This window comes from Corvus cornix, chromosome 6, assembly GCF_000738735.6.
Source record: "Corvus cornix cornix isolate S_Up_H32 chromosome 6, ASM73873v5, whole genome shotgun sequence".
NCBI lineage: Eukaryota > Metazoa > Chordata > Aves > Passeriformes > Corvidae > Corvus > Corvus cornix.
The window spans coordinates 29,015,390-29,033,828 of record NC_046336.1 but is presented as its reverse complement, the minus strand read 5'-3'; the positions used below and the strand labels follow the sequence as shown (position 1 = coordinate 29,033,828).

Here is an 18,439-nt window from a genome sequence, read left to right as displayed (position 1 = left end):
ACCCGAGAGAGTCGCCCAAGGCAAAACCACCCCCAAGCCACTGTTAGCGACTTCCCCTTCTCCAAGCGCGCAGCCCACCATGACTGCTGCGTGCAATCCCACCCAACTGCAAGGGCTCTGCCGTCCACTCTGATCCTTCGATTATGCAAGTATTTGCAGAAAAAAATATTAGCCGGATTTAGATTGATAAACATAGAAAAGATGGCAGGTTATTGATTGCAAAAGAGGGTATGGGAATTAGCCGTTTCTGGCTATCTGCTCTGCACACTTCCCACCTGCCCTTTTTGTGGGAAGGAGAAATAATCCACGTGGTAGCAGTGCCATTCCTATCAAGCTTTTTTGAAAAGCACTTATTTATCAGTTCCGAGCTTCAGGAACAAGAACAGGGCCAGAAAAGAAGAAAATTTAAAGAGTAATAGGCTAATAGATTAAACTGGTGTGTACCACTGCAGCATCATCAGGTGTGACAGCTCAGCTCCTTCCTCAGCACAGGCCCACAGGCTGGACAAAGGAGCAGCCTCTGGGCCTCAGGAGCTGCAGGAGTGCACTGCTTTCTCCAGGTCACAGACTGACTCTGGGATCAAGCTCACCGTGGTGGGATGGGATCACCAATTTCCAGACTGGAAAGTGTTTTGAGCCCATTTCCTACCACACATTACAACAAGCATTCCTGGCACCAGTTTGTTGTTTCACCAAACCAAAATTCACACCATTTAGCCATTGATCTTGAGACACCAGCACTGGCTGCTTTGAGAAACAGCAGTTCATTGCACACAGGCTCCCATCAAGACTGAGGCTGTGATGTTTCTTGGTCAGCATTGCATGACAGCAAATCCAGAGTCCCTAAAAGTCCCATTTCTCTTTCTGCAGTCCCAAGACCTCCCAGTGTCCTCTCAGTCCTCACTGATCTGGCACAGTAGCAAGCCCTATTGCACAGCTAGGTGTCTGTCATTCCACTACCACTGGACTTTGGGATCCTTCCATTTGTTATGATGGTTTCTGGGGACACTAATCTCAGAAAATGAACTCTGGTGTTGCCTTTCACAAAGCCACTGCCAAGTGCTGCAGCCTAGAAGCAAGGAATAGGTTTTAGGAGCTTGGATTCCTCTGACACCTTCAAAAACCTGTACATCCTGGGGAGAGAGTGCAATACTGAGCACCCTTCTGGGGCTGTGTACTCATTACACACACTTACACACACTTCCTTGCTCATCTTTTTTTTCCTGCCCTTTATTTCTCTGATGTTTTCCATCAGGATGGAAAATGTGTGCAGAGGGGTCAGGCAGGGGAGAAACGGAATGAGTGGGAAGGGAACCTAAAGGAAGAGAAAATGAAAAGGAAGTAATAACAGGAAGGGAGAGTGTGAGTCAATGGGGAGGTGGGAAGGGAGAGGAATATATGAATGAATGCGCAGACAGAATGAGGACAAATATAGAATCAGAGAGGGAAGAAATGAAAGTGGGTGAGACTGCATTCATCAGCTTTTAATTTTGTCTCTGACAAGCATTAATTCCCTGCACTGAAGCAAAACCTTTCTCCTTGATATTGCAACTGTTCTTAGCACACAGTCATCTCCTACGTAAGGCTGGAAAATGTCTTTCTCTGAAGATGGTGTATTTAGTCTCTCAGCCTATGTTCCACATTCATTCCCTTCCACAATGTGGCAGACGCTTCAGCAGCTCACACAATCTTGTTACTTCTTTGCTATAACATTATATAAAGTCCATTTGAAACAGACGCTGTTCTTGAATACTGAGAGAATTCCCATTTTATTCTCTCTGCCTCTATTTTATAGACCTTTCTCTCCTCTACTTCTTATTCTATGCAACTGAAATCAGGTTTTTAAGAACAGATGGATTTTGCATAGCTCTTTGAAAGCGGACAGCTTTGGGGGTGTTCCCATTCCTCAAAGGCCTCTCATTTCTCAGCTACCTTGTAGCAATTACCCCTGGCTGAGCTATATCTGTTTCTTTCCCCACACCATTACAATTTTTTTTTAAGAAAAGACTGATTAATTCTCCAAATACTGGCACAGACTCCAGTGTAAGTGTAGAGCAGAAAAATCTTTTCCATAGCTCCACTTTTCTAAATCTGGACCTGCCTGAGACAGTATTTTGCAGAGTCACACTTCAGGCTTCCTTCAGCCTATCACTCCTCCCATCACCTGGGCGAGGGATTAACATTTTTTAAAGCTCAAATTACTCCCAGGTGTGATTCCATGCAATCACTTGGCAATGAATTTAGTCCTAAGTATTTCAGTCTCAGAGCACACAATGCTCTCATGACATTTTTCTTACCTGAGAGAACTATACTCTGCTTGTCTTAACAAGGAATAGCATTGTCTGAGGCACAAGTTATGTTTGTGCCAAAGGATGACAGAGTCTCAGCATATAATCAGAAAATTTATTCTGTGACAGATTATCCCTGACAGTGTTTAGCAAAAAATGTCACATACCACAAATATGGGTCAACATTATGTAATGGAAAGCCTGCCAATGGCAGCACATCGGTAGAGACAGCAGAGGGTCATGTGTTTAGAACTGCAAAAGCTTGCAAAGAATTTGCCACAACAGCAACCTCTCAGACTTTCAACATTTAGATAAACAGAATCTTACCAACTTCTGCAGTTCAACAATGTGTCTGTTATTACAGTAACCTCACACAAGGAGAGAGAAGCAGCATTCCCTAGCGTTATGCACGTACCAGGAAATGTGAGCTGTGACACACAGCTCTTGCCTGACAAGGTTCAACAATCTCAGCTCTCCTGCCTCAGCCTGGCACTCACAGTCCCCCGGGTAGGTCAGCAAGATCTTGCTGCAGGGCTATGACTCTACAGCAGAAAGGCAGAGAGGCTGCCAGCCAGCTGGAGAGGTGTGTGGCTTCTTTCCTAAAAGGCACAAGCTCATTCATGCCCTAAAGCAAGGGGGAAAGGGGCTGTGTATTCCTTTCCTCCCCACAAACAAACCCTCCCCATGATTACGAAGTCCAGCCCCACCTGTGTTGCGCTCTGTTTTGGGAAAACTGCTGTGCGTTAGCAGCAGAGCACAGCACAGAGCTGGGCAACCCCATCCTCACTATTTGAAAACTCTTTTGTATTTCATTGTAGCAGGTTTTTATCTGCAAGTTATAAAAGAAACCCCCTTTCTCAGACCTCAGCAAGACTCAGAGTTCCAGCTCTGCCTTCCCACTTGGGAATAAAAAACGATGTGTTATTGCTCAGTGGACTGTGCAAGCATAGGGCAAAAAGGCTACAGACATGGTTTTCAGGAAAGAAAAACCAGAGAGGAATTAAAGACAGCATTTTGGGGTTTTTTTTCCTGCTGTTAATATGTCACTTCTGAGGAGAAAAGCAAAATATTAAAGGACAGATAAAAGGAAGGATCAAAATCAGTATGGAGGGACAGCTGTAAAACGTGCACTGACTAAACTTAGCATCTAATCCCTGAAGTTTCATGGGAATAAATTCTTTGCAATTTTTCAGTCATTCTCTGTCTTTAATGGACATGTCAAGTGTTTCAAGCATGCGAAGGCACATACTTGAGAATGATTATGTGCAAAATATTCTTGAAATACCATAGAACTGAAGTAAAATCCACAGACTGGTGACAGAAAGACAAAAAACCATCCCAAAACTTAAGACCCTAAGTGAAAACCATGACTCTGTAGAGTTAATGTGCAGTGTGACAAGCATCCTTTGCTAACTGAGACAGACATTGATGTATGACAATTTAGAGCACTAGGCACAGTATCTAACCAGGAACCTCTTTGTTTGTTCTCAGATAGCAAAGCAAGAGCCTCCTCAAATGCTCAGACAATAAGGATGATGGCAGAAGTCCCCCTTTTATACTCTAGGAAAATCCAAGGCAGAGCAGCAGTGTTTATTCTTAGCTCTAGAGTGAGTCTCCCTCCCTCCTTCTGCCAGGCACCCTGACACCAAGTTCAGCAGTGAGGCTACAGCTCTCCTGGAAATGTCTCTGCCTGCTGTTTTCTGCTTTGGTGTTGTTTGAGATGCTGGGAAGCCCCACAATTGCTGGGAACTCTCCAGTGAGGTGCATGCAGTAGCTCATACATCTCAAAATGTCTCTCCTTCCCTGTTCAGGGGACTTCATTTCAGCAATTGCATTCAGTTCACGCATTCAGGCTTCTCTTGCAAGGCCATAAAGCATACTTTAAAACATCAAAGATACAATTCTGAGGCAATCTTGTGACTTCTGGGGCCAGAGAACCTACTCATGAATCTGGAAAAATGGCTTCAGTGTAGGCAAAAGCTAGTCTACTACTTGGATTAAAGGACAATCAGTCTGTGAAAAAGGCAACCAAGGGCATATGAGGTAGAGATTCACTGCAGCACAAGTGGCACAAATGGGCTAACCAGAGTCTGACTCTGCCCAGTCTCCCAATACAGGAATTAGATGGTGTCAGTTGCAGTTAATAGCAACGGCTTCAGAGCAAACAAAAGGAGGTGGTACCTTCTGCAGTGGATCTAAGAGTTGTAAGACTAAAGGACAGTGCCAGTGCTAGAAATTTTTGTTCATTGAAGGGAAGGCTGGAAAAATTAATGCAAAGGGAATCCTTTACAGTTACTAAAACCACAAGAGACTCAGAATCCCTAAGCTGAAAACTAATGAAGTCCAGGAAGGAGTTACTGAAGACTGTTATATGTGCTTGTCATGCCTTTCATCTTCTGTAAACACCCATTTTCAGCCACTGTTAAAGGGACTGTACTATCCTGGGTAAGTCCTTGGTCTGACCCAGGACAATCACAGAAATGCCCAGTATCCAAACCTTCATTCCTTACCACCCACCACTGCCACACCACCCTCATTCACAAGGAAAACTTCAGAGTATGGAGCCCTCTGATGGTACCGGTTGGGTGTGCAAATCCCAACCTAATCTAAGCAACATAAACAATTAAAAGGGAATATTTCTGTCCGATAAGGAAAGATATCAAGGAAATTATAATTTCATTAATGCTATTGATGGTGCTGCTTTCTGATTTTCAGTTTTCTGATTAGCTTTATAAAGTCTGAATAAGCATCTAAAAAAGACAAATTCTTTCATACACAAAAAATTGTAATTGTAGTTCATAAAATTTATTTGTTCCCTAATGGGCACAAAGTACTGTTAATGCTTAGTGTTATCACTTACTAATTTCATTTTATGTTTAGCCTCCCTTTATGAGATCCAGAGTAACCTTAGAGAACAATCTGAACCTCTCTCCTCTGTGCTGTTAATCAGTCTTCCTACTTTTGTAACCACTTTCACATTTAACTAGTGCCTTATCCTCCAGATATTGGACCATATCTTGACCTTTAAAGGATACTACTGTCTGCTTATCCTTGACAATGCTGACTGCTATTCAGATTTACTTTCTGTCTACAGTTCAGTGGCCAGCCTTTGATACCTTTAAATGAATTTTAGCCCCAGCTGACTTGTTTCAGTAATTTCCTTAAGATATTATGTGGCACAGCATCAAATGCCTTCGTAAAGTCCTGATGTTGTTCTGTTCTCTGCTAATCTTCTGGCTTCGTCATAAAAGATGTGGAGGGATAAACATTCTAATTGGCCTGGCTTGGTTTACTGCAGTACACCTGTGCCATATCAGGGTCTTGTTACACTATTCATCTCCATACAAATACATTTCCCCCTTTAGCTGCACTATTTATAGTATTTGTTTCAATTTGGAGCCATGCCCATAAGACAATAGTTTCCATAGTTACTCTTTTTTCAGTTTTTAAAGACTTCTGGCATGCTGACACTTTATTAGTCTCCTGATACTTCCTCAATTCTCTCTGGGGTTTTTTAGAAACTAGCTGTTCCATCAGTTCTTTAAATACCTGAAGGGACACATCAGATGCACTTGTTCAAGTGATGATATTTCATTATGTATTTCTTAGTTACTTTTTCCCAGCAGTTCATAATTACATCAATGATTTCTTAAGCAAGCCATTATTTAAAGTTTAATCTCCTTCCCAATAAACTTCATGGCAAAAGTCCAATTAGTTTTAGGGAGAGTAAGAACTGGTCTCAAAATTTATCTCCTTATTACAAATTAATTACAATTAATATTTTCTTGGTCAAGTAATTTTGTGTTATCATGCCTTCAGGACTTAAAACACAGTATTTTCATGTTATTTTTGACCTCTTGGCAGCTGTTTCAGTGTATCCTCATGCTGTCCCTGTTTCTCTCCTGTGTACTAAACTTGGAATATAAAATCCTGTTTTGGTGACCCTCCAGTTTTCTGTTTCTAGCACAGTTCATATTTTAGTTTTACTTGTTTAAGTAGCCCGCAGTGACCCATTCTCTCTTCAGTGTTTCCCATTTTCCTTGGAAAAAGACACATTTCTGCTGGCTTTTCATTACAGTATCTTCTAATGTTCTCCCTACTGCCCTTCCCCTTTCCACAAAGCCTTTTCTGAAACTCTCTCAGCTGATCCTGTGAATGAGATTTTCCTCATATTACTAAACCCTTTCACTGGATAACCAAAACTCTTCAGATAGCCGAGAAGAAGGTACAGTTCACTGATAAAGTTAATGAAGAAAATCTAAGTGGTTAGTTCCTCAATGTCATCTACTGATCTCATTTTCTTACAGCTATAGAGCTATAAGCATTTTGCATAAGCACAGAAGATGGGATCTAGGTTGATGTCACTGCTTTTGTACCATCACAATCTGCTATGACTGAGGTGATGTGGCAACACAGGAAAGACACCATTGTCTCATCCCCTGCTGCTACCATGAACACAGTCAATTAACTGCTAAGGAAACACCAGGAAGATTGTGTTAAATCAGTGACAGTAGGAACACCAAGACTTTCCCTCTCCTTAGCTCAGAGACTGCATGAGTAGTGAGACTGATCTTAAATTTCTCTCATTTGACTCAGTCACTCACTACAAGTTCTTATACTGTTTTTCAGATCTATGATTATTTATATATACATTTTGCATTGACCCAGGCTGAATGCCAGGTGCCCACCAAAGCTGCTCTCACTTTCCCCTCCTCAGCTGGACAGGGGAGAGAAAATATACCAAAAAGCTTATGGGTTGATATAAGGGCAGGGAAAGATCACTCAGCAATGACTGTCATGGACAAAATGGAATTGCCTTAGATAAATTAATTAAATTTGCTACCAACCAAAATCAGAGTACGACAATGAGAAGTAAAAAAAATCTCAAAACCACCTTCCCCCACCCCACCCTCCTTTTTGGGCTCTACCTCCTCCCCAACCAGTGGTGCAGGGAGATCGGGAATGGGGGTTTTGGGCAGTTCAGCACAAATTGTTTCTGCTGCTGCTCAGGGAGCAGAGCCCTTCCCCTGCTCCAGCATGGGGTCCCTCTCACAGGACCATCCTCCCAGCTTCCAGAGTCCTTCCCACGGGCTGCAGTTCTCCATGAACTGCTCCAGCGTGGGTCTCTTCCCATGGGCTGCAGTCCCTCAGGAACAGCCTGCTCCACTGGGGGTCCCCCATGGGGTCACAAACCTGCTCCAGCATGGGCTCCCCTCTCCACAGGTCTGCAAGTCCCTCCCAGGAACCTGCTCCAGCGTGGGCTTGCCATGGATTCACAGCGTTCTTTAGGGCATCCCACTGCTCTGGCATGGGTCTCCTTCATGGGCTGCAGGCGGGTCTCTGCTCCCCTGTGGATCTTCATGGGCTGCTGGGGGACAACCTGCCTTGCCATGGTCTGCACCACGGGCTGCAGGGGAATCTGCTCTGGCACCTGGACCACTTCCTGCCCCTCCTCCTGCACTGACCTTGGTGTGTGCAGAGTGTTTCTCTCACATATTCTCAGTCCTCCCTTCCCTGGCTGCAAAAACTTCTGCACAATTAACTTTTTTTTTGCCTTCTTAAATATGTTATCACAGAGGCTTTACTGCAATTTCTGATTGGCTTGGCCTTGGCCAGTGGTGGGCCTGACTTGGAGTCGGATGACTTGGGCTCTGTTGGACATGGGGGGAGCTTTCAGCCACTGCTCCCTTAAGCCACCCCTTTAGCCATGCCTGTCCCCTCCCTGCTACCAGAACCTTGCCGCACAGACCCAATGCAATATGTGATCCACAACTGAAATGTCACAAAAATTCACCAGAAACAATTTCACATTAGAAACAGCAATGAACAGCTGTGTTTTCCATGGGTTTGCTCTGGTAGGAATGCACGTCCACCTAGCACCCATATACGGGCAGATTAGATAATGAGAATAGAGTATACAAATAGACGGTGAAATGAGCATTCATCTATAGCACTGTTTCTATAACAACATCCACAAGCATTTTAATTAAACCATGTTCTGCTCTGAATTGTGTCCTACCACTGTTACTTGTGTTCTGAATAGATGTCAGCCCTGCAGTATGATGTTTATTGATAGTGTAGCAATCCCCACAGATTTCCAATTGCTGTACATACACAGTGCCCTGGAGTGTTTAAAGTCAGTGGAGGAGTTGTAGCATTCTGTGAGACTTAAAAATCCTAGAACTGACTCAAAATCTGTTAGTGACTGATTCACTGCTCCTGCTTCTTAAACCAGGCTGCACAGGAGGATAATTGCAAAGGCCATCTTTAGCCTAAAGAGTTTATTTGCCTTAGGATCTTTCCACAGTCAGTGGAGAGTAGAAAAATCTTCATCTGTGTCTCAAAGGGAGTTCATTGTAGGTGCTCGAAGTTGCCCCAGAGGAAGCAGGGGAAGAAAAAGCTTCTGAGGCTAAATTTAGTCTTTGTGAATGCCCCCTAAATTGTTCCTATGTGTGTTTGCAAGAGCCATCTTTGATAACATGCAATATATTCTGGAGTGAGAAATGAAAACAGCAAAGAAGTATGGTAAAACTCTCTCTCCTGGGCTAACACAAGCTCCTCAGCTCCTTGTCCAAAGTTCAGGGGGCTTTATCTGCACATGCTGATAGCGACAAGGCTGCCTGCAAAGCAGAACAAGTGTCCAGGTGTTGCCTAATGACAGAGGTGTGACAGTGACAGCTCCTGTGTGATGGAATGTGGGTCTGTGTTCAGACTTGTCCAATCACTGGTTATCTGGCACCTGCTGAATTCACATCAAATGCTCATCATTTGTAAATTCTTTTTCTCTAATTTCCTCTCCTTCTTCCATGTTAACTGCCCACCCAGTATCTTACATTAGTTTTTTTAACCAAATTTACTAGGGTTATTTATGTAATTTTTCTTTTTAATACCAGTATTTTTCTTCTTCTTGATTCTCTCTGTTCTTGCTTTTATCCATTTTCAGTCTAACCTCACCTACTCCCATCTGTCTGAGAGCCAGCTTCTGATTAATGTATCTCCACATAAATTCAATTTAGCTATCAACAGTACATTTTTGGGGTTGATCATGTGACATCCACCTGGTTATTTCTGGGATGAGGAGGGAAAATGAAGTAGAAAGTAACAAAAAATTGTTTTCTATGTTGAAGCAGTTGATTTTAATTAGTGAAATTAAATTTCATTGGGTTTGTGTGGCAAATTTTTGGTTGCTACAGGGGTGACTCTGTGAGAAGCTGCTGGAAGTTTCCCCCAGGTGTGATGGAGCAAAGGCCAGCCAGCTCCAAGGCAGACTCACCCTGGCAAAGGCTGAGCCCATCCACATTGGTGGTAGCACCACCGGAATAACAGATGTAAGAAGAAGGAAAAAATCCTGTGCAAGAGCAATCAGAAGAGAAGAATGAGAATATGTGAAAGAAACAACCCAGCAGACACCAAGGTAGTGGAAAATGAGGGGGAGGAGGTGGTCCAAGCACTGGAGCTGAGATTCCCCTGCAGCCTGTGGGAAGGACTCCCATTGGGTAAATTCAAGGGGGACTGTCTTCTGTGGGAGGGACCTCATGCTGGAGCAGGGGAAGGGTGTGAGCAGTCCTCCCCTGAGAAGGAAGGAGCAGCAGAGAAAATGTGTGATGAACTGACCAAACCCCAAATTCCCCATCCCCCTGTGCCACTGGTTGGGGAGGAGATAGAGTAAATCAGGAGTGAAGCCAGGGAAGAAGGGAGAAGTGGGGGGAAAGTGTTTTTAGATTTAGTTTTTATTTCCCATTGTCCTACTCTGATTTGATTGGTAATATATTAAGCTAATTTCCCCAAGCTGAGTGCATTTTGCCCATGACAGTAATTGCTGAGTGATCTCTCCCTGCCCTGATTTTGACCCACAAGCCTTTCATTACATTTCCTCTCCCCTGCCCTGCTGAGAAGGGCAGTGACAGAGCAGCTTTGGTAGGGACCTGGTACCCAGCTTGTGTCAACCCACCACATAAATGTTCTGGTCTCTTGTCCTTAGCAGGCTACTTACAGTAGCTGCCAGTTGACAGGAAAGTCGTCTGTGTGGATTTTATCAATCTTAGAACGTATTGCCTGTCATGCTGTGGAAGTACTAATTTGTACACGTAAGTGACAGTAAAGTTTTCCAATATTAGATTGAGCACAGCAACAGAAGTAAGGGTGTGAGGTGGAGCTATCCAGTTTTGTACTTTAAATGCCAATCTAGATTAGCCCTACTATTTTGTAGCAATACTTTTTGCACTGTTTTGTTCCCTGCTATTTAGGGCAATAGCTACACTACTACAACTTAATTCCTTGCATTTTTAAAACAATCATTACATTTTTAAACATATTTTAATGCCGTAGCTCCATCAAATTAATTTAGAGGTTGTACCAGCTTAATAATACACACTCCTACAGTGATATAGCTACAGTTCATAAAAACTAAGGACAACTTTCCCCCTTAATTTCTGTGTACCACCAAACTGCTCCTGTCAGGAGTGAATTAGACCTGGTATTAAGGCAGTACTGTGTGTGTTTTTGGAGTAGAGCCAAATGTTCATGTATATTAAAACCTCTAGAAATGTATTGCTGCATATGTGTTTGCATTCATAAAATTTATCAAGCAAAGCTATTCAGAAAAGGACGATATGAAACAGAGTCAGCCTAAGGAGAGATTGACAACAGAAATATTTTATCACTGACCAAGGACTATCCTCATTTGTCTAATAGTGCAATAGAAATGAGTGCCAAATCCTCCATTCTCTGCAGTTTGACACCTGAGCAAAAATGCTCCATTACCACCTTTAACATTCTTTCTTGAAGTTGAATAATTTCTCACAATAAAATAGGTGAAACAAATGAGGTATAAATCAAGCTAAGTTCAAGGGTTAATGAGATTAGCAGCTATCAGATCCATCGGCTATCTATAGACTGACCACTAAGTCTTATGCCCTCAGGAGTTAATTACACAACTATCACAACATTGAAAATGCACATGACTGGCCTCTACCTGAATTGCAAACAAAACTTCCCACTCCCAGCACAGGAGCAGTGATGTCCAACAAAAATGTGACAGCAAATAATTCAGAGACAAAACACAGAAAAGTATTCCAGAATGTCTTCAGGGCTTCCTCCCATGCTTAGGAGGCATGAGGGATGCTCAGTGACAAATAAGACAAAAACTGGGAAGCCCAGCTGTCAAAGCAGAGGTTGGTCCCCTCACTCCTCTAACCAGGGAGTTCAAAACTGCTGTTATAATTAACACTTGTAGAAAATGATTTAAAAATGTGCAGTGATCATGATGGCTAAGGTGGGGAGACCCAAGCTCTCTGGGTCTTGGTTCTGCTTTAGTGCAGTGCTTCTGCAGCTGAAGCGGTGCCACGCAGCCCTTTTGGGAACAGTTGCTGTCAGCGAGCATTATGAACTCGCAGTCAGCCTGGACAAAGATGCTCATTCCCAAAGTGTGCCTGTTCGGCTGCAGAAGGCAAATGCCTGGAGCTAACAGGAATGTCAGTAAAGAAATAGGAGCAAGCTGTGGGGTTAGACAGTCACTTTGGGGGTTTGAGCTCTCATGCATGACAGCACTATCTAAATGGAAATAGTATGCAAACTATGAATTCACCCTGGAGTAAAACCTCCTTCCTGTATCTTGCTGGCAAAAACACTTTATCAACAAATACATTCGCACTGAAATAGATCATGCAACCAGCTTTGGAGAGAACATGTAGTCTTATCCCTATTTTCTCTTTTTGGATTTCTCCACCCTCTTGAGGGATGGTGGTCTGAACTCCTTATACTGTCAAACTCCCACTGACCTCAACAGAAAACAGCTCATCTCAAAACACAGCTGAGCAGAGCAGCCAGCTGCCTTTGCTTGAGCCAGCTGTTCCCAAACCGAGGTTGCAATCCCACATGCAGCTGCAAGGCAGGCAATGAGAGCAGGGTCAGTTCTCCAGCCTATTATGTGGTGCTTCCACAGATTGTGGGAGCAAAAGCTTTGCTACAACACTGATCATGGGTATCTTCTTTCACTGCTTTAAAGTTGTTTTCCCCTCTTCCTCCCCCTCAGCTAGTGATGGAGTCTTATTACTGCTTGATCCAGCTGAACCCTAAGGCAAAGTTTTCAGCACTGGGCACACTCCTGCAGAGAGAGTTTTGTATGAATTATAAAGTCAGGGCATTCAAATAGTACATCAATTCACTTCCCACAGGCTGTCTTCATGAATGCTTATTCATCTTGAAATGATGGTACTCTAAGAAGTCACTTAAGCTCTTAAGCTTTCCTGATCTCTTGTCACAACTTCAAGAACAACCAAAAGGAAGAACGCTTGGAAAGGCATAAAAACAAAATCCATAGTCAGAAAAATTTCTGTTGCTGCAACTGCTGCTAAATAAAGAGATCACTCCCTGCACAGATGCAGCATAACAGTATGTTCTGCTGTGTGGATCATAACAAACTTCGATTCAGTCATTTCTGCCACCAAAAGATTATTGCTGTGGTGTCCTCCTTGTTTAGGGACATAGGCAAACATAAAAGCCCCTCTGCACACACCCTTCTGGAGACTGCAAAGGAGAAGCAAAGAGATGTTCCCCACACTTCCATTGGGGGAGGGCTGCTGGCTATTTCTGCCAATCAAATTCTTATTCTGGCAGAGATATCTTAAAAATTATTTTTTGTTGTCATTACATGTAGCAGTATTGGTAACCTCTACAAAGCACTCTTGTGTTTCAAACATAACGTTACCACACAAACATGGGCTGTGCCGTTCCACAAAGGCTAAGCAACACATTTCTTACTGCCTTAAATCATGTCTTCCAGGCCTTCTGGAGATCAGAGGGGCTGGCACAGGGGAGCAACTAAGTGCAAGTCACTTGTAATGTTCTACCTGCTAACTAACGAGCAGACAAGCCCTGGCAGGCTGGCTGGAGCTGTGGGCACACAGCACTTGCTATAGCTCATTTCAGAAGGGTAGCACTGCTTTCCTCTCTCTCATGCCCTCTGCCACACGCCAGCAAGCAAACAGGAGCATGGGAGCAGCTGACCACTTCTGATGCCAAGGACTGTGTGCACGCACTGTAACAGCCTGTGCTCGCCAGCACTTCTCAAAGGAAACGAGAAGGCAGTGTTCCTCTCAAGCCTTGGGTAAGGGCAGGGAAGGGAGAGGGAAGGAACTCCCCCCGCCGTCCTCTTTATCCTGTCGTGGGAGCTAAGCAGAGCAAGCCAGATTTAGGAAAGTGTGTGAATGCGAGACCATGGCAGGTTGTCCCCTTCCACACAACACAGCAATTGAGGGAGTGCTGTCAGGGCCACGGCACCAGCTCTCCATGCAGAGTTCACATAGTCTGGGAAAGTGGGCAAGGTGGAAGCACAGGAACCCCTCTGCATCCTGATGCTGTTCCTTCCCTTCCTAGGGCACAGCACAGTGCCTGGGACAGACAAAGAAGCAAACACAGGGCAGAGGTGCTCTCATAGAATCACAGAAAATGCTGAGCTGGAAGGGAGCCACAAGGATCATTGAGTCCAACTCCTGGCTCTGCACAGGACTGTTCCCACTCTTAAAACCACTTTGCCCTTTTCTTCCCCAAAGTGCTTTCTCCTACTCACTGTCTTTGCTTACCAGAGGTTCTCGGGGAAAAGAAAAAAAAGGAAAAGACACAATGGGCAAATAAAACTTGCCATTTCCAGAGATCAGCCAGGACATGGTAGGGATGCTCCTCTCCTGTCCCCAGTCAGGGACATATAGAGAAACTGTAACTCTGAAGAGTCAGGAGACATCTTCTTGCCATGTACATCCCAACTGACTGTCCCCTCCCCACGCTGCCGTAACACTGGGTCTGCAGGATCACTGAACAGCAAGAGGCTGGTGGAGAGAATGGACTCCACACATTTCCATTGTTCAGAGGCAGTTTATGAATTGTTTGAGGACCTGTCCAGGTCAAGTTTGGTTCTATTTTCAGAGCTGCATAATGACTGTTGATGACATCTGCCCATGACTGGCAGCACACATTGATGAGTACTGTAAATGACCAGTTTCCAAATGTATAGCCACGTGTCTCCTTTCTGCTCCAGGCAGCTGATAAAGATCCACTGGTGGTAGCTGCTGTCTAATACGGTAAATGATTTTGGAGATTACAGTCTTCTCTTGTGTAATCTTCTTACGTAAGGACTGAGAAAGAAAACATGTGATGTGCAGAATTTGAACATCAAAACAGCAGTGGATTTGGAGCTCAACATTTTGAAAATCTTTTCTTACTATTCCAAGCTAATAAAAAGTCAACAGAAATAAAATTCACCCTCTTATATATACAAGAAATTTAACCAAGAGCTGCATCTCACCATAGAATCTTGTGTGATAATCCACTACGTGGTATTTAGCTAATCAGATGTTCAGTGAATAATATGGGAGGTAACTAAGCAAATCAATTTTAATTCTAAGTAAAAACTAAACAAAACCGAACAAAAAGCTTCAAAAACTGGAGCTTAGAGATTGCAAATGGGTTGTTCCTATGGTAGGTTTATGTTGGAGAAAAACATGTTGTTCTTCCTAACCAGCTACCTCATGGTGACATGCACATTTTGAGACTTTTTGCATGCTGATTTATGATTTCGAGCCACACTATTCCATTTGGTCTCCTCATGTGCTGCATCAGCAGCTCCTGCTGTGTGTTGCTTGTAGCTCCTTTTGCTCATTCCTCATAACTTATGCTTGTAGTAAAGACAGAGGGACTGACTTAAAATGTTTAAAATCTTAAAGGCAGAGAGTGAAGAATGTAAAAAACAAAACGAGATAAAGAGAACGGAAAAAAAGTAAAAGTAGCAGAATGAGTGGAAAATGCTGAGAGGCTCTTTTGTCCTGTTCATTCCTATCGATTACTGTCTGCTCTGTTCCTTTATCTGTCTTTGCTGTATCATGTGTCATACTGCAAGCTTTGAGAACACTGTGCTCAGATACAATGGCAAAGAGCCAACACATGCAAGACCTGAAAATACCAAAGAGATGAACAATGCTCACGGGTGGAGGCTGTTTGCAGTAATGTGAGAAATTTAATGCCTGGAGAAAAAAGGTCAAGATCAGGAGAGGGTCTGTCCTGTCTTTACTTCTGAGCATGAGGTATAGAGGGCTCACGGATTTACAGAACTCAGTAAGGGATGGAAGTTTTTCATTGCTTTTAGATGAGAGTTGTACCAGTTCTTAAAATAGCTGAGAAAATACTGGAAAAAACCCTCCACCAGCATTTGCTCAAACTTTTTAATAAATTCAGTCTAGCTGTTTGTCCTTCATATATGTTCTAACGAAAAAATGTGCTGGTGATGAGACTCACAGACACTGCAATCATTATGCAGATTATTTGGTGAAGGATTTGGAATAATGCATTGGTAAAGACTGGATTCCTAAAAGACAGAGGCAACTAATGAAATTTCACCTCTGCCCTGTTGATGCACTAGTAGTAAATGAAAGGCCTTATCCAGAGGGGTTTTTGTTCTATTCTAAAAGCTGTAATTCTGAAATTATTTAGTATTAAAATGTTTTTCCTGCTGGACCTGATCAGCCTCTCAAACGGAAAACACAGCCTAAACATGCATATTTTATCAAAAACTTGTCTCTTTTTCTTGCTGTTTGCATTTTTTTCCTTAAAATGCAAAATCTTGCTTGATGTACATTTCCTTGGCAGTAAGATCAAGACTGAACTCAAGGAAAAGCTTGTTAAAGCTCCTAACATTGGCTTTACAACGAAAAAACACAGACATAAATCCAAACACCATAGATGCAGCCATCTTATGCCCTTGCAGAATGGCTCTGGTAGAGACAATGTCCAAAGAGAGAGAGAGTAAGGAGGGAAAAAACCCCAGACTAGGGGAAGATCTATTGCATGTTCTTGTTTCATGGTGGAAACCCAGTAATGACACATTGATAATCTCTAGATCCAGTCAGTTGAGAAAATGAGAGTTTCCTGTGTTTATTACCAAATGAGAGCAGCCCTGTGACCACAAGCCCCACTGAGCTGTGTCCCTCTTGCTCTGTGCTGTTGCTGCTCACACCAGGGCTGCAAGTCTCCTGCTTTGCTGTGCTGTGCCCACCAAGTGAATCTGTTCATGTCTCTCACAGGTGCTACATCGGCATCCAAGTTCATCATTCTTTAGATAGACTCCTCAAGATAGCTCTGGAGAGCTAGTAACTCACCGTGTTACATACTTGACTGGAATTTCTAAAAGTCTTCTTTGTGAGGCAGACAATGACAGCAAAAACAAAACCAAAGCCAAAACCAAACAAACCAAAAACCCCAATGTTTTTAAACTATTTTGCTCTCATCACACAGAAACACAGAGCCAGGGGAGTTTCAAGAAGCTAACTTTTCGCTCAAATCTATCTTTTCTATTAAAAATCTTCGTAAGGTTCTTCCAGCGCTCCTCCTCCTTCCACTTGCTGTGTTGTTTTCAGTCCTAAGCAGTAAGTTGGCTGTCTGGCTCTCTTCATTCACTGTGACATTAGGTACTTAAGCCTAAGGCGCCAGCGTCTCTCAAAAGGTTGCACAGGGTGGCAACGCTTTGATTCGGAAGACAAAATGCATCCAGGCACACAGCTCTGAGTTTCACTACTTTCTTGACCTGTGCTGACAATCTGCCCTCTTTTTTTCTCCACTCCTAGGAGGGAGACATTCAGTCATCCAAATATTTCTCTTGGACACAAATACAGCTTAGTTGCAAAAGCCACTGGATGTATATGAACAGCAGACCCTATTTATAACTGTTCTGTGAGTGATAGATTGCCTCCAGGAGGGCTCCTCAGGTGGAGCTGAGCTGTTTGTGTTGGAGGCAGTGGCTGCACACCAGTGTTGCTTGGTGGTCACGAGATAGCTGAGCTTTCTTAGTGCTCCTATGTACATGCCCCAGTATACACTGTTATTTTAAAAGTCACTAATACTGCTTACTAGAATTCTGAAGGAAAATTTTTTTCCTCTGGTTCTACAAAGTTTTTGCTTTTCCTTCTGCACTGAAGTAAGTCATAGTTCTCCTTCTCCTCTCAACCCTCTTTTGCCAAGTTGCCTTTTTAATTCACTCACCTAATAACATAGCATACACAATATATTGTTGCTTATTTATAAAAAAACCTAAACATTTTCCAAGTAATAGAGGGTAAGGAAAACTGGAAGGATAAAATCTCTTATGAAGTCACCTAAGACAGAGATTACGTTCTTCCCAGAATGAGAGCACAAAGGAAGTTCACTGACTCCAACACAGGAGATGAAACAGAGATTCAGCTCAAATACCCTCAGTGGATAAGTAAAGAAGGATTTTCACAGGAAAGCTTTCTAAAAATAGATCTGGAGGTTGATGGCACTGTATTTCAACAGTATAATAATAACAATAATAATAACACCACCACCTTTATACCTGTTATGACACTATCTCAAGTAATTTAAAAATAATATGCCCTGAAACGATAAATAATTTGGCAATGATCTGGAGGAACACTTTTAGTGCAGCAAGCCCAGAATAAATTCAAGGAATGAAGTTATGAGTCTGAGCAGCAAAAGCCCTTCTGCTTTAAGAGATGTACATCTATCTATTACATGTAGATGTACATTGCTATCTATTTCTAGACATTGCTTCTAAGCTATCAAATATGTCCCTAAAATAACATTCCACCAAAACACAGATTAGGTCAGAAGGGAATGCTGCCAAACACCATCACAACACAGAGATCCTCCATGGCTCCGCTCAAGAGTAAATAGTTCCACGCAGCCAAGAGCACCCAACAAGAACTGCTGAAAGGATAAATTGTGGCCTACTCAGGTTTCATCTCTCCAGTAAATGTCCTACTGAGAGTAATAAAATATTGGATAACAGTGGATTACAAACATCAGGAGTTCTGAAATCATTCAAAGAGTGACACTCCAGAAGAACTCTTCTTGACTCTATACCCAAACTCCAGACAAGAGTGGTACTGTGACATTTTGCAAAGATGTTGGTACATGATTTAGATATATTTTTGTATTCTGTGTTTCTATTTCAAAATATTGGAAAGGATGTACATAAAAAGCTGAAGTTTTTTCCCTCACGTTTCAACGATTAGTAAACCACAGTATGATCTCTACGTGCTTCCTGTTCATCACAAGTCTACAGAACATAAAATCCCTTAGGAACAGAGAAAAATTATTATGCAATCACAGAAATAGTATGCACC

The 18,439-nt window shown here is 42.8% G+C and overlaps 1 protein-coding gene across 1 annotated transcript in view; it reads right to left on the bottom strand.

The window, feature by feature from the left end:
* Positions 1-18,439, bottom strand: part of PHYHIPL (phytanoyl-CoA 2-hydroxylase interacting protein like) — a 55,191-nt gene that overhangs the window by 32,128 nt on the left and 4,624 nt on the right. The gene's annotated exons all lie outside the window — the stretch shown is intronic.